This window comes from Bison bison, unplaced genomic scaffold (genome assembly GCF_000754665.1).
Source record: "Bison bison bison isolate TAMUID 2011002044 unplaced genomic scaffold, Bison_UMD1.0 scf7180017864177, whole genome shotgun sequence".
Taxonomy (NCBI): Eukaryota; Metazoa; Chordata; class Mammalia; order Artiodactyla; family Bovidae; genus Bison; species Bison bison.
Genome location: NW_011494749.1, coordinates 1,241,877 through 1,266,605, shown reverse-complemented (window position 1 = coordinate 1,266,605; position 24,729 = coordinate 1,241,877). Strand labels below are relative to the sequence as shown.

The window sequence follows — 24,729 nt, the reverse complement described above, 5'->3', positions numbered from 1 at the left end:
CCCTGGCAGGACAGGCTTGGGCAGCCTTCCATCAGGGACCAGACCCCTGAGCCTCTCTTGGCAGCCCTCTCAGCCTCACTGCCCTGCTGTCCATTTCTGAAGGTGGGGAGGGGCAGAGTAGGACAGTGGGGTAGGGGGAGCAGGAACGGAACCCCTCCCTTCTCATCCCATCTAGCCACGGAGGGGACACCAGGGGAGGCTGAAATGAAACAGTGCATGCCTCTGGTTGCCCCTGGCACCACTCTACTGACCCCCTGGTACCCTCCATGTGCCACTGACCATGCTGGGTCAGCTCGGGGACACTGACAAGGTGAGGGGAGGAGAGGATCCTGGGCTATGGATGAAAAGCACAGGCTTCGGCTCCCTGGAGGCTGCCTGGAGCCAGGTGGGGTGGGCGAGGGGTGGTCTGAGGGAGCCAGTCCCTGGGGCAGGGTGACTGGTCAGTGAGGCAGCCCAGCCTGGGCCTGGGAACTCAGAGGCCCGTCCCAAAGGCCCAGGGGCAGCTGTGCCTGCATAAGACAGAGCTTAGAGCACATGCCTGAGGCAGCAGAGGGCTGGATTTCGGGGCTGCACCCCCAGGATCCAGCAGGACACACTGAGGGGCTCGGGGCTCAGCCCATATCTGAACGAAGAGAGAGGGAATAAGCTTAGGGCAGGGGTGAGAAGGGGTCTCTTAGACCTGACTCCAGACAGCATTTCCTGGGAGGTAAACCAAGGTTCCTATGTGGCAAGGAACTCAGCCAAGTACCCGAGGCTAAAGATCAAAGAGCTGAGGGTCCTGATTTACCTGCCCCGCTAGCTTCTGGCAAGGGCCCTCCAGCACCTCTCCTTCCAGGACACAAGAGGCTGCAGGCTGCAGTGCCGAGAAGAGAGGTCGGAGGTGGTGGTGATGTCAACCAAGGAATTAAGTAAGCAGAGGAGCTGATAACATCTCCCAGCAAGTCTCACTGTGGGCAAGGTGACTCATCACAGACAGAGCCCCGCCATCTCGGGCTGGTGGTTGTTGCGCCTGGGCAGTGGGGCCCGGGAGGTGGAGGGGGCCTGGCTGGGTTCCTCGCTGAGCCCTCATGGAGATGTAGCCTCAGAACACAGTGTCCTACGCCTCCAGAGCTCACAGCTGGTTCAGGAAACAGCCCTCCCTCCCACTGTGTGTGATTATCTTTGTCCACCGCGTTTGGTGTGTGTTTGTGGGGTGTGTCAGGGTGATTTCCCCAACCAGGTCCCGCCGGGCACTCCAGGCACCAGAGATCACTAACAGCAGAACAGCTGCTCCCCCTGGTTGGATGACTGTCTGCGGCTACACCACCAGCGGACGCACGCTGCTAACCGTGACCACGTGGCTTCCTCACGGAGGGTACAGCCTGTCCCCCCAGCGGCAGGCACCTGTACAGCTGCCTCCACCCAGCCCTGCTGAGAGGGTCTAAATTGTTGGGTTCTCCCCCTCCCCAGGGGCACCATGAACGGTTGTACAGGTTGAGAACCGTACAACTGGCGGGGCCACCGTTCACTTTACAGTCTATGTGCTAGACCGCGTGGCTGTGCACGGTCCCTTCCCTTTGCTAATTACTTGTCATTCCCCAGCTCCACCTAGAATGATCTATTTAGCTTGCCCATAACGAGTTTGTCTTCATACCCAACTTTCCCCTGTGAGGGTAAACATCTCCCTTTACCACCTGACTCCTTTCATTCATTCACCCATAGCACAAAAAATTGTTGAGCTTGTAGCAAAGGAACAAGACAGGCCCTCCCCGAGTCACAGAGCTCACATTCTAGGAAGAGGGAGATAATAAACAAATAATCTGATACGTAAAACTGCAAGTGACAGGTAGTGCCGTGAAGAAAAATAAAGTCAGGCCAGGAGACGGAGGGTGACACGGCTCTGCTTCTGCCAAGACTGTTCAGAAAGGCTTCTCCCTGAGGAGTGGAGACCCGGAGTCAGTAAAAGAAGGAACTTTCCTGGCAGAGCCCCTCCCGCCAGGCATCCAGTGCCAAAAGAAAGTTCTCTAATCCTGCCTGTTCTGCCAGGAGCCTGTGGCATGGCCCGGGGCACTCACTTCCAGCGCGGGGTGTCCATTTCCTCCTTGACAAACAAGAGGCCTAGTTGCCCTGCCTCTCTGAGGGCTCCTCCAGCATGAATCCACCCACCCCGAAGCCCGAGGAACTTCATGACAGGGCCTGAGTTGGAAGGCCAGCTTGACTACATCCGAGCTGTGTGACCTCAGGCAGGTTACTTAGTCTCTCTGAGCCTGTTTCCTTATCTGTAAAATGCCTTCCTCGGGGTATAGTGAAGGATTAAAGGAGCTAGTGGATGTCACCACCAGGTATATAGGAGGTGCTTAGTAGACTCTAGGGCCACACCTGGAGAGGTGAGGTGATGGGGTGTTGTTAAGAGGGGCCCAAATGGTTGCCTTTCATTAAGGGAGCCCAGAGAGGGTAATGCTGACCTAAAGGCTCGAGGCTCTGCCAGCTGCTCCTGTGTACAGAGAACAGCTGAGGGAGCCCCCAGGCCAGGACTCTGCCTCACAGACCCTGAGCCTGGGGGAGGGCCCCGTGCTGGAGTCCACTGACGTCAGCAGGTAGGAGTCGGGTGGGGTGCTGTGGTGTGGGCCCTTGAACTGTCACACCACGGCCCGGCTTTCAACTTCCTCTGGGGCCCAGGGTGTGCTCGGCTTGCCCTCCCTTCCTTCCTCCCTCGTCAGGCTGCTGTGAGTAAGCTCCAGTCATTGTGCTCCCTCTCAGCTCCTAGGGTTCATCCCAGACCCCCACCCCATGAACAGGTCTCTCCTGCATCCCCAAAGGAACCCTAGCACAGACCCGCCAGACATGGGGTGCTGGCAGTAATTAGGGTAGCCCTGACTCTGCCTCGGCCATGTACTGTTTATCCATGACCTCCCTGGATGTGAATCCCACTTGTGGGCATTTTTATCCTCATTCTTACTTGAGGAAACTGAGGCTGCAGGGTTAAATGTCCCGAGAGGAGCCTTGCAAAGCAGACTTGAGAGGCAGGAAGATGAGGGACGGCACAGGTGATGAACTGGTCTGAGGCTGGGGTTGGGGGCGGGACAGACTCCTGTCCCACAGATGACTGCAGGCCATGGTGCGCAGGCCTTTCCTGCCGCCCACCTGCTGCTTTAGGATCCCCAGGCGGGGCCTGACGCTCCAAGCCTCCAACAAGTTCCCAGGTGGCCCGGACGCCTCTGGCTCAGTCTGGAAGGCCAGAGCTGGGCTGCAAGCCCCAACAGAGGCCATACCTCAGGTCCCTCCTGCAAGGAAACAATAACGGTGACAGTTAACATTTATGGACAACTTTCCTGCACGGCAGGTGCTGCACTAATTGCTTTACTTATATGAATCTACATAATTCTCACAACAGCTCTGTGAGGGAGGAAATTGGGGCACAGGGAGGTTAAGTGACTCGCCTAAGGTCACACAGAGTTGGCATTCAATCTAGGCAGAGGCCATACTCACTCCCCTTGAATTGGGGTTTCCTGGAGCAGGGAAGACCTGGGATCAGGGGTGTGAGCTGGACCTGATGGGCACCGGGGAGCCACGGCAGTGTTCTGAGCAAGGGACCAGTATGTTCCCAGGACTGGCCATGTGCCCACAACTGCAGATAAATAACCCCACTGAGGCTGAATGTGGGACCCCTCTCACCGGGTTTTGTGGTTTTGACAAGACAAGACAGCGCAATGCTTCCTCCAAAGGAAAGGTCCGATGACGAGGTCGGCCAGCCCTGTGTTGGGCACGAGCAGTAGTGGTGGGAGCTTAGGCATCGGGAAGGGAGCCCGTAGCTGCTTCCTCTGCCCCCTCTCCCCACCCAAGGGGCCCTGCTACAGACGGGTGCACAGTTCCCATGCCTGGGGTCTCAGAGCAGTCAGCCTGCTGGGGCCACCTGGCTTTCCACGTGTCTGTGTGCACATGTGCATGTGCACATGTGTGTATGTGTGTGTGTGTATAAAAATGCAAGGAGACGGGGCCTCTGCATGCTCCTGTTTGCAGGGGAACCTGTCCCCCACCCCCACCTGCTACTGCAGCCACAAAGAACAGGATGCCCCGACTCTAGTCTGCACCTCTGAGGCCCGGTAACCACAGCCACCACGTCAGTGGTGTGTGCACCAGGCTGGGGGGGAGGTGGAGCCATGGATGCAGGGTGTGCAGGTGTGCCCCTTGTGTGTGCAGGGCTGACCTGAGGGGTGTGGTTCCAGGGAGGAGGGCAGGCAGGGCATAGAGTCCCCCGGCTCTGACCACAGGTCCTGTGGTCCAGCAGCTGCCCTGCCCCCCAGCCCCTCAGAGGCCTAGCCTTGTCTCCCACAGGTGCTCCTCTCTGAGCCACAGGCCCAACAACAACAGTGCACATGTCTGCGGAGCAGCTATAATGCCTGACACAGGTCCCAGCACTCAGGAAACATCGTGAGCAAAGCCAAGATCCCCGCCCTCACGGGGCCAACGTGCTAGCTAGGGAGACTCAGTAGATGGGCTATATAAAATAATGTATGTAAGCAGTTGGTGGGAGCCATGGGGGAAAAGGGGCAATGAAGAGTACCAGGTAGGTAAGAGGGGGTGTGTGTGAGGGGGTCTGAATGCCGGGCTGTGTATGTGAAGAGGGGTGTTCTGAGGGCATTTGTATGTGTCCACATGCACACAGGTCACAGAATTATTGATAAGTTGGATGGTCTGTATAGGCCCCACTGAGAAGGTGACATTTAACAAAAGCTTGGAAAGAGAAAAAAAAAAAACTTGGGGAGGAGGAAGCCAAGTAGGGTCTGGGAGGAAACACTCCAGACCAAGGAAACAGTCAGAACAAAGGCCCTGGGGCAGAAGTGTGTCTGGTCGGGACTGAGGGAAGGATAAGCTGGCCTGAGCGTGGACTGATGTGGCTCCACTCCTCCTGGCATCTGCTCGCCTTGCTCAAAGTGAGGGCCTGATTGTCCATGGGTTAAAGAAAAAGAACCCTGTGGTACCTACAGAAAAGGCCAAGGGCTATCTAAGGAACCAATGTCTTGGGAAGTAGGGGACAGAGAGGAAAAAGGGGGTTTAGACTAGAAGGAGCCTATGGCTGAGCTCGGGGAGAAGGCCCTAGGCAGGAGGCTTCTAGAGTGGGGAGAAGTCTCAGGGGTGCCAGAACCCCCATAACTCTGCCCTGTGAGCTCACTCAGAGTGCAGTGTGGGGTTGCATCCTGCTGCTGGGGCGGGGACGGGGGTCAGCTGGCATCCATAGGGAGAAAGGAGCCTGACACCACCCGTCTGCCTCCTGGGGCTGCCAGACCCTTCCGAGGTCAGTGCCCTTCTCCCATTCAAGCACCCCACTGGGAGGAGGAGGGCGGGGCAGTTGATCTCAGGAGATGGACGCTGATGGTTGACCAGGGGATGAGGATGTTCATGTAGCCCCTCCTGCCTGAAGTTTGTGAGAACTGACATTCCAGAAGACAGATCCCCTCTAAATCAGGCAGACCACAACGAAAGAAAGCAGGGCTAGCCAAGGTGCAATGCTGACAGACGGGGCAGTGGGAGGTCAGGAACTAGCATAAAGGGAGGAGGCTTGACCTGGGCTTTTAGGATGAGAGTGGGTGGGAGAGGAGACAGGACACGTCTGGACTTTCACACACACGAACTCAGTCCCTTAAGGACCCACTCCCCAAGATGCATATCTCCAGAGATATCAACGTACTCCTCACACACAGCCAAACACTCAGGCACACACGCATGTAAGGCAGGCCATCCACGACCACAGTGACACACTCTCGTTGACAGAGATTGCGTCCCCTGGGCGCCAGAAGCACATAGGCCCCTTGGAAACCAGCCTGGGAGATGTGTCTGCAAAGTGGAAGGAGAAAGGAGGATGGAAAGTGGTGGGGGGACAGGTGGAGATGGGGTGATAGATATGGAGACTCAGAGAAGGGTGCGTCATAGCCACACCCACACGCAGATGGCACTCGTGCCCACATCCTAGTTAGCCTTCCTGCTTGCGAGAGACACCACTCAGCCGCTATGCGACATTGTGAAGTCACTTGGCCTTGCCGAGGCTTGATTTTTCTCTTGTGTGAAACAAGAATGCACCAACACCTGCTTTCCATGCCAAGTTACTCGACTGTGAGTCGATGGGTAAACCCTGCCTATTCTACATCCAAAAACCTGTTCTTAGTCTGACCACTTCTCCCACGTCCAGGTGACCACCTTCACCAGGCTACCATCCACTGGCCTCCCTGCCTCCCTGGCAGCCACTCACCCTCCCCTCCAAACCAGCCAGTATGTTTGCATCTCATCCACAGTAAAAGGCAAAGTCCTTATAGTCTTTATACAGACCCATGCAGACCTGCTCTCCCCTCTCTTATCTTCCTTTTCACTCTCAACTCCAGCCACCCTGGAGTTTGCTATTCCACACACACCCAGAAATCCCCTCTTAGAGCCTTTTCGCTAGTGGTTCCCTCTGCCTGGAGTATCCTCAGGACTCTGCCTTCAGGGTTTACTCAAATGACATTCTCTCACTGAGGCCTTCCTGACCACCCCAGCTAACACTGCAGCCCCCAGCTCAATCTCTCGATTGCTCTACCCTGCTTTTTTGTTCTTAGCTTCTCTCCCCACTGAACCTACCACTTATTTGATTATACCTTTTGTCTGTTTACAGTACAGGGACATCTGTCTGTTTTATTCTCTGCTTTGATGCCCACCCCTAGAGCAGTACTTGGGTCACAGGACTCAATACTGAATGAGTGAATGAATGAATGAGAGAGCAAGTATCTATAAAGCAAGATTAAACAACGGGAAGGGCAGACCCTGAGTGAGCTGACTGAGCCATCACTGTGTTCGAGGACTTGCAACCACAACACATATTCCTTGATTCTCAAACAACCCTGGGAAGTAGACAGAATTATTCCCATTTTACAGATGAGAAGACTGGGAATCAGAAAGATGATGACCTATGACCTCAAAGATGGTCACCGATAATTCCTCCCGTCTCAGAATTGAATGCGGCTCCTCGCTTCAAGACTTGGAGTCTGTTTCCCTTCCTCCTTGACTCCAGGCTGGTCTTGTGACTTGTTTCGACCAGCAGAACCAGCAAAAGTGATGCTGTGTCAGTTTTGGTCAAGGCCTTAAGAGAACTGGCCCCTTGGCCAGTTACGTAATTTGCAGGGTTCAAGGTAGATGAAAGTGTGGGTCTCCTTGTTCAAAAAGCAAGACAAAAATGTCGTTATTGGTACTAAAATATAAAGCTCTCCTTCCGTAGTTTCTCATATAATTTTTTGCTACTTAATGCTGTTCTAAGAAAAAATTTTAATATTAGCATGAATTTTACTGTTCAACTTTATATTTTTCAATGCCAGTTTTAAATGCAAATATGAGAGTGTCTAACTCCTGTGTGGAACCACCAAAATGATGCAATTCCTATTTCATAGCTCATATATGCAGATGTATTTCATTCTTACCAGAACAGTGGAAACACTGCACAAAATACTGCACAAAACTAATTTTATTTCTCCTTTTTTTCTGATTTTGCTTTTACTTGCATTTATTTTATGCTGAATTTATTCCCAGGCCATATGTTTTGTTTCTTCCGTTTCTTCTGGGATAGATTTTTCTTCTGTTCCACCTCTTCCTCTGTTTTAGGAACAATCTGCTCATTTGCAATAACAGTCATCTCTATGTGAGCTCATGGGTGAGTTTGTGTGGGGGTTCATCAGACCAGGAGCTCTGCAAGTTTGGTTGTGCATCTTAGGGACTTTGTTTACCTAGATATGCTCAATGACCCAAGAATCTACATCTAAACCCTTCAGTACTTACTGCACAGTACTCTCTGCATCTTCAAGCAGGGGCAGCAAAAATTCAGCACTCTCTTTGGGCCACTGACCCCGCGTCCAGGCCTGCTGTTTGGCTGGGACAGACCTATAGCCCTACTGTTGTGATGATGGAGTGGCATGCACTGCTTCTAGGAAGTGACATCCTTCAGATCCCCGATGGCCTGGGCAGTTTCATGGATGTTCGTAAAGTGAGCAAGAAGATTTGACCCTCTTGATTTGCATGATCTTGTGGGGTTTTCTGGATCAAGTGAACAACGAACCATTTTCTGAGATGACTTCAGGCCACTTGTGGGAAGAGCTTCTCTTCTTAATATGCACACATCCTGCAATGCTCTCTGATTCAGCATGCTGATGAGGAAGGAAGGACAAGGGGAAAAGGAATTATCTATGCGGGGTAAGGAAGCAAAGAGCCAGGTGGTCACACAGATTACACTGATTGCTCTGCTTACACATGTGCTCCATTGTCCCATCGGACTTCCCTAGCTAAATGCTACACATCGTGAAGAATATGTGAGCTGTCCCACCAAGTTCTGCCCAAACTCTAGACCCATGAACAAATAGACAGCTGCTCTTTCTGAGCCACTGAGTTTTGTGGTGGCTTGTTACACAGCAGTTGATGACTGATACAATGGTTGAAATTACACAGTTAATATGAGATCAGGCTATGGTTGAACCCACGTTGCCCTGCTTCTCAAGTCCACATTCTTCTCTGCCCTACCAGAGCTTCCTTCAAATATTTCGTAGTATTACTTCTATTCTCCTTGGAGAGTTGAGGGTTGAGCTAGAGGGGGTGTAAATTACTTAGTTGCAACAAATCAAAATTATTATTAGAGCTTGAAAGTGGCCACATCTGGACTCAAGGGGTTAGTGGGCAGGTCAGGGCTGAGAACAGGCCCTGCCTCTGTCCAGGGTGACCCTGGGCCCAGCGGGGTGCTTAGACATCTGTTTTCCATCCTGACTCAGTAAATAAAGCTGCTTTCCTCTGCTGACCCTACAGGAAATGGGAGTCAGAAGTTCAGCTGGTCAGGAGTGGACTTCTCTGATAGGAGGCTTCCCATACGCCCTGACAAGATGCAAAGTGCAGGGCCTCAGGCTGCCACACTCTTTCCCCTCTGCACCAGCAGAAAAAGGAGTTTTTGGGGGCCTCACTTGGTCAAAGAATCAGGTTTTCCTCATTTAACCAAAGCTGTTGTCCCAGCTGTCAGCTATTAGTATATCAAATTAGTCTGTTGGGTGTTTTATTCTTTTGATCCTGTGGCTCATCCCTCAGTAAAGATGTTTTCAGTGGCCAGAAACAGAGAACTTCTATTCCATTAGCTTAGAAAATAACAAAGGTGTATTCTTTCATTGAACAAGAAGTCCAGAGGAACAGTAACTTCAGAAGAGGTTAATCCTGCAACTCAACATCATTGATCCAGATCATTTCCTCTCTTCCTTCCCCTCTACCATTCTCAGCAAGTTGCTTTGTCCTTGGCTAGCTTGCCTCATGGAGAAGGCAATGGCACCCCATTCCAGTACTCTTGCCTGGAAAATTCCATGGATGGAGAAGTCTAGTGGGCTGCAGCCCATGGGGTCGCTAAGAGTCAGACACGACTGAGCGACTTCCCTTTCACTTTTCACTTTCATGCTTTGGAGAAGGAAATGGCAACCCACTCCAGTGTTCTTGCCTGGAGAATCCCAGGGATGGCGGAGCCTGGTGGGCCGCCGTCTCTGGGGTTGCACAGAGTCAGACACGACTGAGCGACTTAGCAGCAGCTTGCCATATAGTCACAAGATGATTGCTCCCACCAAGACATCATATTTGAAAAGACCCTGATGCTAGGAAAAATTGAAGGCGGGAGGAGAAGGGGACGACAGAGGATGAGATGGTTGGATGGAATCACCGACTCAATGGACATGAGTTTGAGTAAACTCCAGGAGTTGATGATGGACAGGAGGCCTGGCGTGCTGCAGTCCATAGGGTTGCAAAGAGTCAGACACGACTGAGTGACTGAACTGAACTGAAGACATCACATTGTCTTTCAGTGTCCACAGCAGCAAAACAAAACCCCAGGAAACATCTCATTCTTGTGTCCCTTTTTTTTGCGGGGAGGGCCATATCATGCTACTTGTGGAATCTTAGTTCCCTGACCAGGGATTGAACACAGGCTGCTGCAGTGAAAGCAGAGTCCTAACCACTGGATCTAACCACAGGGACTTCCCTGTGTGCCGTTATAAAATCAAGGAAAATTTTTCTCAGAAGGCCCCAGAAGGCTGTTCTTTCTGCTCATTGGCCAGAAGGGAATCACATTCCATGCCTGAATCTATCCCAAACAAGGGAGAAAAATGCCACTATTAATGCCACAGTACTAACCTGAGCACAGAAGGAGAAGCATAGGCACCCAAAACCAACCTAGGCTCAGTGGGTGCTGAGGGGGGGAAGTGGGAGGGCCATGGGGTAGGTAACCAACTGTGTGTGCTGCAGCTCATTTGATTGGGCCCTGCTTTCCTACAGGTAGGGGAAGAGGAGGAAAGAATTGGTATTTACAAAGTGAGCCAGGCTCCCAGATCCTATTAATCAACTATATTGTTTCAAGTACTTAAAGGGAGTATATTTTACCTAAAGTACTCATTGGAAGTATATAAAAACTCAGGGACTGAGGCAGAGACTTTGTTCCCTCATCTGAGCATTTGTTGAGGTTCTTAAGATCATCAGGGTAGAAGTTAGAGCCAGGTTTGAATTTGGGCCCAGTCCCTTTCGACTTTTCTGATCTTATACAAGTCGTATCATTTTTCTGTCTCACTCTTCCTTGATGTGTAAGATATGTATAACAATACTCATTCCCCAGACTGTTTTATTAACCAAGACACTGCCTGGATATAGAAAAGGGTCAGAAAATATTGGGGCAGGTGGAACCATGTGAGCAAGACTAATTGTCTCTTACTACAAAGTCGTCCCCCCAACCCCCTGCCAACCACACATGTGCACGCCTCATCCTCAGGCTCCAGGATTTCTCCTCTCACATCTCTCCTACCCCTCACCCCCACCACTTCCTGTTTGGGCCACCCTACCAAACACCTAGACAAAATGACCTACCCACCTTCCAGAAGAGGAAACTGGATTCCTTGGTGGCTTCCACTCTACAGAATCTCTGCTTACCAAGTCCCTATGTGTCCATACTTCAGGCCTCAGCTCCTCTCTGTTCCCATAATACTCACTTCTCTGTATTTAGTGGTTCTTTTGCAAGCACAGAAGGCTCACAGACTCCTCGAGCTGGCTCAGAAACCACGGAGCACCAGACCACAGTCAGAACCCAGCCCAAAGCACACCACAGGGTGAGACCAGGAAAGAGAACAGTGCAACTGGCCCTGAGGCTCTGCTGCCTCTGAAAATTCTTCTTGCTGCTGCTGCTGCTGCCAGTTTTGTCAGATACATTCCATTTCTGCTCCTTTGTATGACCTGTTTAAGAGAAGAGGTCCCAGGTCGTTGCATCTGATTGGCTGAGCTGTGTCACGTGCCTGCTCTACAACTGCAAAGGAGGCTGGGAAAGTGAGGTCTGGTTTCCAGGACAGGAGGAGGAGGGCTCTGCCTCCCTGGGAGACTCAAAAGGTAGGGGATGCTCCAAACAGACGCTGGAGAGCCACGGGAAGGATAAAGGTGTGCTCTGTTGAGTGAGAGACCATTTGCTATCCAGAAGGGCAGGGCCTGTGGCTGCCACACTCCCAGCATTAGGAAAATACTCTTAAACAGGCTTCAGGAAAGTACGGAGATCTGAGTCACCTGGAATCAGAGAACACTGGCACTGGGGAACCACACCTTGGGAATCCCTGCAAATAAAGTTTGAAGACTAACATAGGATCACTCACTTTTTATCTTGCCAAGAATTTTTTTTAAAGCAAATAAATACACCACTTCTACCCTCACCATCCTTTTATAAAAGTGGAGATATCTTAAACACCACAACAGCAAACAACCAGAAAACAGGAGAGTGGACAGTGCAATTTTAGAATAAGCACAATCCTTAAAACTAAATATAGGTTAGGTTTAAGAAAACCTTGGTGTATCAACTGGATTTTTCTGCTTTCCCTGGAAGCCTGTGTAAAGGGCATTCAAAGACACAAGTGACTTTGAATATAGACTGTGGACTACGTAATGGTATTTATCAATGCTGCTTCCTGATTTTGTTAACTGCAGGGGTTTTGTAAGTCTTACATGGTAAAAGAATGTCCTTGTTCTTAGGAAATACACCCTGTAGCATTTAGAGGTAAAAGGGCACCCGTCTCAACTCAGTCTTAAGTAGTTTGGGAAGAAATTATACACACATACACAGAGGAAAAATAAAGCAAAAGGGATAAGGTGTAAATAATCGATAAATCTGAATAAAATCTATGCCGGAGTCTTTGTACTATTCTTGCCACTTTTTTTGTAAATTTGAAATTATATCAGAATTAAAGGTTACTCCTTTCCCACCCAAAAGAGCAGTGAGTTAGCAGTGATTCTCAATAAGGAAGGGTTTCACTTGGTACATAACCTATTTTGGCACTGTCTGAATTTTTATGAACATATGTGATGTTTGTAATCAGAAAGAAAAAAACAAAAATTATAGAAATTCAAAGAAAAATAAAGTCCTTGACAGTCTCAGTCTAGCTTTTGACACTGATCTGGCCTGACTACCCATTCTACTCAGGCAGGAACTGAGGCCCAGGCAGGGCTTTGGCTTGCTCATTAGCACACAACAGTTACCATCCGAGTTACGACTCAACCTGGGCTCCTTTTCCCAACACAGGTTCTTTGCTTTTCAGGATGCTGCCCCCTGAACTCAGTTCAGGGCCACAGGGCATGCAGGGCTGGGCAGAACTGGGCAGGATGGGGCGATCTGTCCCCTGCAAGAATGCCACATCCTGCAAAGATGCATTCCTCCAACCTTTTATCCCTATAAGGTCCCATCAGGCCAAGGAGGGTCATCAAGAATTGCTCCCCTACTATACATAAAATAGATAAGCAACAAGGGTTTACTGTATAGCTTAGGGAACCATATCCAGTGTTTTGTAATAACCTATAATGGAAAAGAATCTGAAAAAAAATATATAGGGACCTCCCTGGTGGTCCAGTGTGGTTAAGAATCCACTTTCCAATACAAGGGGATGCGAGTTAGATTCCTGGTTGAGGAACTAAGATCCCACATACCTCAGGGCAACTAAACCTTTGTGCCACAATTAGAGAGCCTATGAGCCACAACTAGAAAAGTTCACACCCACAATTACTGAGCCTGTGTGCTCTAGAACCGATGCTCCATAACAGAAGCCCGTGTGCTGCAAAAAGTCCAAGTGCCACAGCGAAGACCTAGCACAGCCAATATATATATACACACACACACACGATGGAATCACTTTGCCATGTACCTGAAACTAGCTGTAAATCAACTGTAAATCAACTATACTTCAACAATTTAAAAAAAGAAAAAAGAAGTGCTTCCTACACATCTATTCACTTCTTAGATGGGGAAACAGAGACCCACAGAGGTTCTGGGACTTGCTCAAGATCATACTGTAAGTCCTAAACTCTGTAGTCAAGGAACAGAGTAATTGGTCAGATTTGGCTAAGCCACCTCAAACCCAAGGTAGAGAGGAACAAAGAAAGGGGCCTTAGGAATTAGAAAGCAAAAGGGCGGCGGGTGGGCCTTCAGTGCCTGGATTAGGAGGGTCCCTTCCTTGAACCCTCTCACCCTCAGTGTGGCTAGGGCTCTTCTAAGCCTGAAAGAAGAAGAAACTGTTTCATCGGTGCACCATGTCCCACAACTCCGGGAGGCATCACTTACATGTCCATCTATGAAAATGGCACCTCCTGCGGTTGTGCAGTGAACCCAGTACACAGCTGTGCACGGCAGCCCTGAGAGAGTCATTTGTTGGTGCTGTTTGGCAGAGGGGCGGTGTTTAGAGAAGGGACAGGAGTGACTAACACTGTAACCTGGATTAACCAGTGACTGATTCCGTCCATTCAGTCAACCACTATTTATTGCCACAGATTATATGCCAGACATCATGCTAGGAGCTGGGACTTTCCAGGCTTGAAATAGAATACACACTCTAGGGAGGAGCAGGGGGTAGGGACGTGGATGGAGAGCCTTCCCGCAACAAAAGCCCACCAACCTTCCCCCACCACTCCTTTCCCCCTGCCCAGCCTTCTGTCTCCTTCAGGTTCTCCTGGAAGAAGCCTCTGGAATCCTCTGCTCCCCTCCTCCCTCAGTCAAATAAACAGTTGAACTCTGCATTTCCTGCGGATCTTCTCCATGGGGTGGCGGGAGCCCCTTGTAGCAATTCCTTCCTCCATGGGGCACCTACGATCCATTCATTCATTTACTTCTTGTATTCCACAGACATGTCTGTTAATTATATTTTTTTCATGAAAAAAAAAAAAAAAAAAAGACATGTATTGATGGTTAAAAAAACCAAAAAAAGTAGCAAAAGCAAGAAGTAATTCTCCTCCACCCTCCCAGTTTCACTCTCAGGGACAACCATCCTTCCCAGTTTCTAAGTCTCCTTCCAATCCTTTCCAGGTTATTTCCTCGTGTATAAATGTAAATACATGAACCTGCCTGCCAATGCAGGAGACATAAGAGATGCAAGTCAGTCCCTGAGTTGGGAAGATCCCCTGGAGGAGGGCATGGGGACCCATTCCAGTATTCTTGCCTAGAGAATCCCATGGTCACTGGAGCCTGGTGAGCACTCTTTAGCATTGCGAAGAGTTGGACACGGCTGAAGCGACTTAACATGCATGCATGCACATGCATGTGTACTGTTTTTCTTTTTTCACAAAGGCAGTAATGCATTATGCATTGTTCTGCACCCAGATTTTTTTTATTCACCTAACACTGTAGTGTGGTATTTGTTCCATATCAGCACACTCTTACACAGCTGTGTACTATCCAGTGTGGGAACGTCCTGCCATTTATGTCAGTCCTAACTGGCTGACATATAGTCTGTTACCAGATCTTTGTACATTTATAGGAGCCTAGATTCCTTGAAGGGAGAAGGCAATGGCACCCCACTCCAGTACTCTTGCCTGGAAAATCCCAGGGATGGAAGAGCCTGGTAGGCTGCAGTCCATGGGGTCGAGAAGAGTCGGAGACGACTGAGCGACTTCACTTTCACTTTTCACTTTCATGCATTGGAGAAGGAAATGGCAAGCCACTCCAGTGTTCTTGCCTGGAGAATCCCAGGGACAGCGGAGCCTGGTGGGCTGCAGTCTATGGGGTCTCACAGAGTCGGACACGACTGAAGTGACTTAACAGCAGCAGCAGCAGATTCCTTGAAGAGTAATTTCTGGGGTAAAGGGGACATGTACTTTGCATTTTGATAGATATCATCTAACAGTCCTCTAAAAACATTATACCAGACTGTACCAAAAGCCACTTTTTGGTCTTTGCCAATCTGAAAAGTAGTATCTCATTTTAATTTACACTTTTAATTATGAGGGACTTCCCTGATATTTCAGCTGGTAAAGAATCCACCTGCAATGCAGGAGACTCCAGTTTGATTCCTGGGTCAGGAAGATCCACTGGAGAAGGGATAGGCTACCCACTCCAGTATTCTTGGGCTTCCTTTGTGGCTCATCTGGTAAAGAATCCACCTGCAGTGCAGGAGACCTGGGTTCAGTCCCTGTTTGGGAAGATCTCCTGGAGAAGGGAAAGGCTACCCACTCCAGTATTCTGGCCTGGAGAATCCCATGGACTGTATAGTCCCTGGGGTAGCAAAGAGTTGGACACAATGAGCCACTTTCACTTTCACTTTAATTATGAGGCATTAGCATTCTTTTCCTGTTTCGAAATCATTGTATTTCTCTTTCCTTTACCTCTCTTCAACAGTGTTTAAGGAACCACTGTACACCAGGCTGTTCATTTTCATAGCCACATAGGCAACATATGTGGGACTTCTGGAGATTTCAAGGTCCTACAAAAAAAATTTGAGACCTGGCAGGGTGGGGAATGTATTGGCTTGAAAATAACTTTTAAAGACCAGAAAACTGAACCTAAAGTGAAAGTGAAAGTGAAGTCGCTCAGTCATATCTGACTCTTTTCGACCCCGTGGACTGTAGCCCACCAGGCTCCTCTGTCCATGGGATTCTCCAGGCAAGAATACTGGAGTGGGTTGCCATTTCCTTCTCCAGGGGATCTTCCTGACCCAGGGATTGAACCCAGGTCTCCTGCATTGCAGGCAGACGCTTACCCACTCCAGTATCCTTGGGCTGGAGACCGGAAAATTGAACATAAGATGATGTCATTTAATGTTGACCAAATGAAACCTTATGACAAAAGTTCATTAACTGAAAACTAAAACTCATAAACACTTCATTACATGTGAAAGCCATTTGTTGGTTTAGATGTTCTCATTTTAAAAAATTTCCAAGTATTCATGATGCTTTTCAAGAAATTAGAGTCCATTTTAATTTAAACACATTAAACTAAATGCATTGAATAATTTCACAATCATAATTAATCGAAAACCCTTTAAAAAAATGACATTCAATGTGGAATCAGAGTGCATTTTAATATGTTTCATGTGATTTGGGTGGGGCCTCCAAAAGTAAGTGTGTCAAGGACCGATGGTGGTTTTATTTTAAAAAGCCTATAACCCTCTGAACCAGACGGACAAGGTCTCAGTCTTACGGAGTTTCTGACCCAAGAACAAGCTGCCTTCTCAACAGAAGTAGGAGAGGCAGTGAAGTGGATCAGATCTGAGTCCTGGGCAAGCCAAGGACCCCTGGTTTGTCTCCTAACCCCCGACTGCCAGAGAAAAAAACTGTCTCCTGTGTCACACCCACCCCCAGCCCAGTGACTCAGCACTGGACATTGGGATTCTGGAAAGCTCCATGGGGTAATGGAGCCATGTGGGGAAGGATGGGGTGGATGTGATGCTGTCTGTGGTCTCAGGACCAGCCTGGGGTGGGGGTGGAGAAGAGGTGGGGACAGAGATAGGGAGGAAAAGAGACAAATTGTTCCCAAATGATGTCTTGAGACATCAGAACAAAATGTGTCTTGCTCTTCCCTACTCTTGCCCTCCTTTAAAGGGAAATAGAGCTCTGTCCTTGAAAGGGACCATCTGGGGGGCTAAGTTGCAAGTGTGAAGGTTTTAAGACAGGGAGGTGACCAATTCAGCACCTCTTCCTCCTCCCTGTCTGCCTCCTGTCCCCTTCTGAAACCTGGAGGAAGAAGGGCAGAGAAGACCTGCAGGAAGTGGCACTAGAACCATTTGAGTATGTCTTGTATGCGTGCAAGCATGCATGCCTGCATGTGTGTGGGTGTACACGTGCCCCCTCCCCAAATACTGTGTCAATCACCAGCCTCTGGGATAGGATTTAGCAGTTACACTCACTGTCTATGAAATCCAATCGAGTTGAAGGGCACAGTGGAGTCAGATGAGTGGTTTTGAATCCCACTCCTGCTCTCTGCCAGCTGTTGTGACACCCTCCTCTGCCGAGGTACTGCCCATGTCTGAGCTCAGTTTCCTCATTCACACAAAGGGCACCAAAAGACTTAGTTTGCAAGGACCTGATGCAGATGAAATGAAATGAAATCAGCAAGGCATTTAACTCTGGGTGGGGCTTTTTTTTTTTTCTTACACTTTAGCTGCACTGGAGGGAAAGCAAGTGTTTACCTGGTTAAGAGTGAGTTGTCAGGGAGGAGGAGATGGTGGCAGAGCAAGAAAACCTGCTTGCCAGCCAGCTAGGACTTTAAGCTTGGCCCCCAAATGCCTATAGGAAGCCATGGAAGGTTCTGCAGCAAGGGAGGGGCCCGAGCCTTGGATCCACAGCCACTAGCTGGACCCTAATGGTGTTTGTCACTCTCCCTTCTGTGCACCCCTCCCGTAGCCCAGGGACAGGGTCCTGGGCCACAGTCCAGCTCCCACGAAGATTAAGTCTGGGAGGAGAAGAACAGAGTGAGCCCAAGGGTAAGCATTACTAATGGTGTGCCTGAGCCTGGGCTTGAACCCCTACTCTGAACCCTCTTCATTGGGTGATTTGGGTCCCTCTGGGCCTCAGCCTTCTCCCTGTAAAGCAGGACAGCCACAGTGACCTCACAGGGTCACTGTGATGGTTAAATGAGATACGTGTCCAGCACTTGGCTCCATGTCTGCCACACAGTTGGAGTTCAGGGCACAGTGTCATTAACTCAGATGACAAGGGACAGAGTGGGCGAGAGATGGAACACAAAGGGGAGAAAAGGAGGAGGGGTCAGAGGCAGAAAAGAGTGACATGCAGGCCGCCCAGCTGTTCTGTGTCTCTGGACAATCCACCCACAGCCTTTGGAAGGAGACGGTGATGGAGGGACCCGACTATCTAGTAAGAGAGGAGGTCATCCCTGATCCACCTGCCCCTCCTCTCCTCCCACCTCCAGCCCAGCCCAGTCCCCACCTCAGGGTGACTGAGCTGGGTATGGTGGGTCAGCGGCCTCCCAGAGGGTTCCAGAGGTGGGTCTCCTGCAAAGGCGGGTGGAGCAGGGTGTTACTGGGTCGTAAGAGGAGCTGCAGGTGTGGGGCATGGGTGCTGAGATTCCCCATCGATCATCCGTTGGGCCCTTAGGCACAGCCCACTCGCTTGACCAGAGGCTGCTCCATCTGAAGCATGGGTCCACCTGGCAGAGAGGCGGGGACGCTGGCTGAGACAGGTTCGCTCCCACCAGCAGACCAGCTGCACCCTCTCCCCAGTGGCTGGGAACCTAAGTATTTAGGGGGATCTACAGGCTGTCACTCCTAAAAATACAGCCCCCCAGCCTGGGAGTCAGCCAGGTGTGGCTGCCACACAGCCTCCCAGCCTGGCTGATGTGCAGTTCTGGACCTGCACAGACATCACAGCAGCTGCCTGTGCAGACCCCAGGAGCCCACGGACACCCCCAAGACGCATGCACCAAGTCTGCACATACAGACCTTGCTGAGGCCTGTTCCTGTTTGTATACAGGTCCCTCGTCCACATACAACCTCAATGCACTCACACTTCCCTACACACACCGACAGACAAACCCGAGGCCTTCCCCACTAGAACACCAGCCTCTCCAGGGTAGCGCCCTGTTGAATTTGCCCACTGCTCTTTCTTCAATGTCTGTAACAGTACCTGACATACACCGGGTGCTCAGGAAACGTTTGCGCTGTATTTTTTATTCTTTGGCTGCACCACATGGCACGCGGGATCTTAGTTCTCTGACCAGGGATTGAACCTGTGCCTCCTGCAATGGAAGCCTAGACGCTTTATCACTGGACCGCCAGGGAAGTCCCTAAAATATGTATTTTTATTAATTCATTCATTTGGCTGTGCTAGGTCTTAATTGTGGCATGTGACCTCTTAGTTGCGGCATGTGGGGTCTAGTTTCCTGACCAGGAATTGAATGGAATCCATTGGAAGCCCACAGTCCTAGCCACTGGACCACCAGGGAAGTCGTCTGTTTTATAAATGAATATGTGTGCACACCTCCACTCATACACACACACATTCTATAACTAGTTACCCTCATCCTCACTCCATCCTTGCCCCTGTGTTCAGGTGGTACAAGCCCTGGAGAGGGCAACACCAGGAGGCTTGTCTTTTTCTGGCCTGCCCAATCCCCCACAGCCAGAGTCCAAGCCAGGGTGAGGGCTTGGGTGGGGGGTGGGGAGAGCATCCCAGAGATCGGCAGCTTTGAACTCCTGTCTGGGAACATGTGAGAATCCTCGTTTTCTACAGGAAAAACCTGCCTGGGGGAGCCACAGCACTGTGCTGGAGTTCTAGATTGTGGAGGTCTGGCTGGGCCACATCCTAGGAAGAGGGGGGACATGTGACCAGCTCCATGGCCCTCCCTGGCCCCTTCTTCTGAGGGAGCTCCCCGTTTTAGGTGACACTCCGCATCTAGGAACCCTCGGCTTGCTCCCGTAGGGCCTGGGCTGGGCTTCCCACAGCCTGCACACAACTGTGACGGAGTGAGGCCAGGAGACACGGAAGCAGAGCAGCGTGCTCAGGGAGGACTCCCTGGAGGAGAGGACCTTGTACAGTGACAGACAGGAGGACCCTCCTGGGAAGACGGCTGGAAGGGGCATCTGAGCTCCTTTGACTTCGGGGCTGACAAAGGAGCACCATGTCTGTGCTCAGACATCCATGGGGTGAAGTGGAGGCCGACGGGTGGACTGAGCACCACGTATGAGGAAGGTATGCTGTGATCCCTGAGGGCCAGGTGGGGCTTGTATTCACAGCCTGCATCAGAGGACTCGAGACAAATGTGCCTGAGCGGGGCAAGCGGATGGAGGGGAGGAGCAGGGACAGACAGGTGACCAGTGCATGCACAAATCGATAGACTAGCAGATGGACGGAAAGACACTGAAGGATGAATGGACAAGTGGTCCACTCAAATGAGCGGATGGCCACTGGACATCTCCTTGACTGCTCTCTGAAGCCCCGCAAGGCAAGAAGAGCCAGCTCTTCCCACCAAGACCCCCACCATGCCCCACTCCCTATCTCTTCCCTAGACTAACCTCCCAGGGAGTCCGTCACCCGCTTGGCCTGATGCCCGGAGATGCACTTCCAGCCAAGTACAAGCCCAGATAAGGAACCACCTCCAGGTGTTCCCACCTGAGCAGGTGGGGATGGGGTAGGGGCCAAATCTATGGGCTCATATCTCTGAAAATTGCCCCCCAGCAGCTAGGGAATGCCCCAATCACGGCACGCATACACACACACACAGACACACACACACTGGCTAAATCAGCCCCACAAATACTTGCTGACGCATGCACAGATGGAGACCCAGTCACTGACACCCAAACACCAGGCCCCCAAATGCCACTGCCACCAAAACACAGAGCAACAGAATGAGCTGATCATGTGGGCTACAATGTATGGGGCCACCTGGACCCTCAGATACGCCCCAGTGCTACACTGTCATTAAACCTGTTCATTGAACAGCTTCTGGACCAACCTGGTGGGCTGTCCAGAGCACCTCCTCACCCTCCCGTTAGCTGAAGTCTTGTCTTCCATGACTCCTTCCAGAAAAAACTGGGCCCACAGGGCTCTTCCTGATTCACTCTCCAACCCTGCCTCCTGCCTCACCTCCTCACGTTTGCCTTCTCTCTGGCAACATCTCACATCTTGGGTGGGTTCTCTCCTTCCCATATACTCCGATCCACATTATTCCTACAACCAGGAACCCCTTTCCCATCTCACTCTTGGACCCCACATGCTTGTCCTCTCATTCAAGACAGATCTCTGTATACCTAAGGTTTAATCATGTGACACACAGTAGGGCCTTGGTAAGTGTTTGTTGATTGACGGACCAACTGACCAGCTCAATGAAATCATTAGAAATATAAGTCAGCTAAGAATTAGTGCTGAAAAGGCTGGGATGGACTAGCTACTACAGAATTCTAGTCAGAGTGGGGAACATTCATGGGCTGGGGATTTTGAACCCATAGAAGCACACACTCATCACTACAGTCTCCATGGAGTGAGTCCTACACCCTTGACCTTCCACTTGCCATAGAAAAGATGCACAACTGACCAGTCTGCCAGGTCCGGGCCTACAGCAAGAGCAGAGGAGGTTGGCAGGCCACAGAAAGAGACTTCAACCTACGGCTGCAGTTTCCCAATCCCCTGTTCCCTCCACCTTCCGACACTTTGGGGAGTCCAGGCACTTTTCTAGGGCTTTATTCAGGGCTGGAGAATGCCAGGGCTGGCACTCTGCCGACTCAACAGGTCTAGGGACTTCGGATATGCTGAGGTTGGCAGCCCTTCCACACCCCACTTGGGTTCAGTTGGCCTGGGCTGGGCCTGGGCCTGGGCCTGGGCCTGACATTGATTGACTGATTGATGGATGGATTGATTGAATGACATGGCATTTCATTCCCTCAGCCAGGACCAATCACACCTGTACAGTGTTCACGCTGAGTCACCCGTTTCTGAGTACTTTATTTATGATCCTTGCAGTGACCCTATAGGGCAGATGCTATTCTGATGCCCACTTTACCTCTGTGGAAACTGAGAACTTGAGCTGGATGAACCAACTTACCTAAAGTCACAGCAGCTGGGAGTGTATAGAGGCATCCAGATTCAGACCCAGGCTGCCTGGCTCCAAAGCCCAAACTTTTAACGACTATTCTATGTCTCTCTTAAAATTTTTTTTAAAGTAAAATTAAGATTACTTGATCCAGGCTGGCTTTGGCACTAGGGGCATGAACTCACGATATTCCAGGTCGTTCCCAGTCCTGTGTGTATGTGTGTGTGTAGGTGTGTCTCTATCTCACACACACAGTGCTTCATCCTGGTGCTGCCAGGCACATCCACGATCTCCTGGTTCCTCCACGGTCAGGCATCAGGTCCATGGGAACACAGTGCCCTTGGGTTTGGGTCCAAGTCTGTTCTGGAACATACCACCCTGCACCTCTCCCCTCCACTGCCACCCTGGTTTCACCCCCAGGCCAGCATTCCTGGAAAGTTCAAGGGCAGCTCCTCTCAGGGGAGATTTTTCCTCTGCAGCTGGAATTGGGATAAACTGAGGTTTCCACCCGGAATCCCGTGGCAGCTCCATCTTGGGGTCAGAATGCATGGCGCGGCCCTGGAGCCTCAGGGCGGTTCCTCTTCTCCGTGGCAGAGGCCTGGGCAGTTGTGAGACCCACGAAGCGTCCCTCCCCATCCCAGTGTGGCTTCTGGAGCTGCTTCTGGCCACTCAGCAGAGTCCAGGCCTCCAGCCCTCTTGTTCGCCAGTTTCACTCAGTTCCACGAGTGTGCTCTTGAGCGCCCAGCCCTGTGCTGGGTGCTGCGGACCTGCCCTGACAGCTCACTGGGTCTCATGGACGTCCCATGCAACCTTCCCATGGGCTGTTGGTGACCCGGGGTGGCAGCATGTCCCCAAAGATCTACCCAGACCGTGCTCAGGGAGTGGCCCCGGATACACCTCTGGGACCTCCCTGGGCTGCTCAGGAGAGCCATCCAAGTCTGAGTGCTGACCTCTGGCACCGTCTGCTACTGTTGTCAGAAAGCCCCGGCAACACTGCCCCACCCTCTACCCCTGCTGCTGGGCAGATGACTAACCCACTCCTCGGCCTGCCACTCCGGCCCCTCCTCCTTGCTCAGCCTGACTCAGAGGCCCGTCCGCAAATCTGGGTGGAAAGGCGCTGTCCTGGTGCCAGGGCCTGAGGAGATGGGCCAGGCCCTCACTCCTCACTGGCCTGACCTTTAGCAGGACCTTCTGAGCATTCCTTGATCTAGAAATGCCACACATGTACACACACACACACACACTCATTCACACCCAGCCACGCTCTGACCAGAGAAGAAACAGTGCAGGTGCCGGACTGAACCAGGACAGCCTGTGTGGGGCACAGCCTCCTCTCGTGTGGAGGCCCCAGCACCCCCTGGTACAGGAAAGCAGAGCCAGAGGCCTGGGAAAGAGCCTGTGCCTCTGGTTCCCTCTGTGTTAGTTGCTCAGTCATGTCCAACTCTTTGCAACCCCAAGGACTGTAGCCCACCAGGCTCCTCTGTCCATGGAATTCTCCAGGCAAGAATACTGGAATGGTTGCCATTTCCTTTTCCAGGGGATCTTCCTAACCCAGGGATCAAACCTGGGCCTCCTGCCTCTTCTGCACTGCAAGCAGATTCTTTACGGTCTGAGCCACCAGGGAAGCCCGGGTATAGGCCTGGGTATCCCCCCCACCCCTGGAATAGGCGCAAATCCTGGCTGCCTCCAGGGCTAGCTCCTCTGCTTGTGCCCCAACCCTGAAGCCCCACCCTGTCTCTCATTCATACATACACACACACACACACACACACACACAGAGCTAGATTCCTCTGCAACTCCTCAAGGTCTCCTCCCTACTACTCTAGCCTCTTGAACAAAGTATCCAAATTCCACAAAATCTTGGCCCTTGACTCAACCCTCAAAAACTGAGGTCAGGCCCCAATGAGTCCCAGTCTTAAGGGATTCCCCTCCCTGGCTCTGTCTTGCTGGGCCCCCCAACCTCCACCCCATTCCCCAGTCTGGACTTGGCAATGGATGGCTTCATGACCATCCGCACACCTTGGCCGAGCCAGCTCCTGCTCCAGCACACAGGGGCACACGATGTGGCTCCATGCTGTTTCCCAGGTCGCGCTGGACCGCCCAGGACAAGGCATTCCATTTTCTTTTGTTTTCACCCCCATGGACTTGCCATTGGCTCTGCCCAACACGCTCTGCCTACTTGTCTTCCGGATGTAAAGTCAGCTGTCAGCACTTGAGCACTGACCATTAGCCGGGCCCTGTTCTAAGAGCTTTACATATTTTCATTCATTCAGTCCTCACAAGAAGCCCAGGAGGAAAGTCCCATTAGTTGTACCCATTGTTCAGATGAGGGAACTGTAGCTGAGGGAGGTTAAGGAGTAATGCATTTATTTCCACCCATCTTTTAAGATTCACTTTTGGCCCCACCTTCCTGGGGCCCTCCCTTCTCCTCTCATTGCCCCCAGCCTAGAGCCACTGCCTCCGTGGAGTGCTTTCTGTTGAGGCTGTTACTTCAGCCCTGAGGCACTGATGTTTGCCCTTGTCCTGTGCAGAGGGCCCTGTGAGAGCTGTGGGCAGGCCTGGGTCTGAGTCATCACCTGCCTCACTGCCCAGCGCTGAGCCTGGCAAGCTGGCTGGGCAGGTAACTCTTTGCTGCCTGGAGATGTTGGCCAGAGGAAGGACGGTCAGGGCCCTCATCCCATTCCCCAGTCGCGCTTCCCTCCTCTCCTCCTCCTCTCTACATCTATCCTAGTCCAGCCCTGTCCCTACCTTTCCTACCAGATGCCAGGGGAAAGTGGCAAGCTCCTGCCGAGCTCGCAGGTTGGGCCTTGCTGCCGGGAAATAGAATCTGGGCTGGGTGTTGGTCAAGCACCCCAGCTCGAGCCGGCCCAGCATGGACCTGAAGTCTGGGAGCCCCAGCTAGGACTGGGTCACCTCTGGGCAGCTACTTCAGTGTGTGTGTG

The 24,729-nt window shown here is 51.4% G+C and overlaps 2 long non-coding RNA genes across 2 annotated transcripts in view; both read right to left on the bottom strand.

Annotated features, from left to right (window-relative positions):
• Positions 1-1,015: 1,015 nt before the first annotated feature.
• Positions 1,016-13,679, bottom strand: LOC104990303. The gene is made up of 3 exons (XR_825499.1): positions 13,595-13,679; positions 3,124-3,263; positions 1,016-1,914 (listed from the first exon to the last, which is right to left on the bottom strand). It is a non-coding gene; the product is annotated as an uncharacterized LOC104990303 (long non-coding RNA).
• Positions 13,680-13,773: 94 nt separating this feature from the next.
• The window catches only part of LOC104990302, a 25,364-nt gene continuing 14,408 nt past the window's right edge, over positions 13,774-24,729 (bottom strand). Inside the window, exons 2-3 of the long non-coding RNA XR_825498.1 lie at positions 17,148-17,323; positions 13,774-14,158 (exon numbers count right to left, since the gene is read on the bottom strand). This is a non-coding gene — a long non-coding RNA (uncharacterized LOC104990302). The remainder of the gene's footprint in view (positions 14,159-17,147; positions 17,324-24,729) is intronic.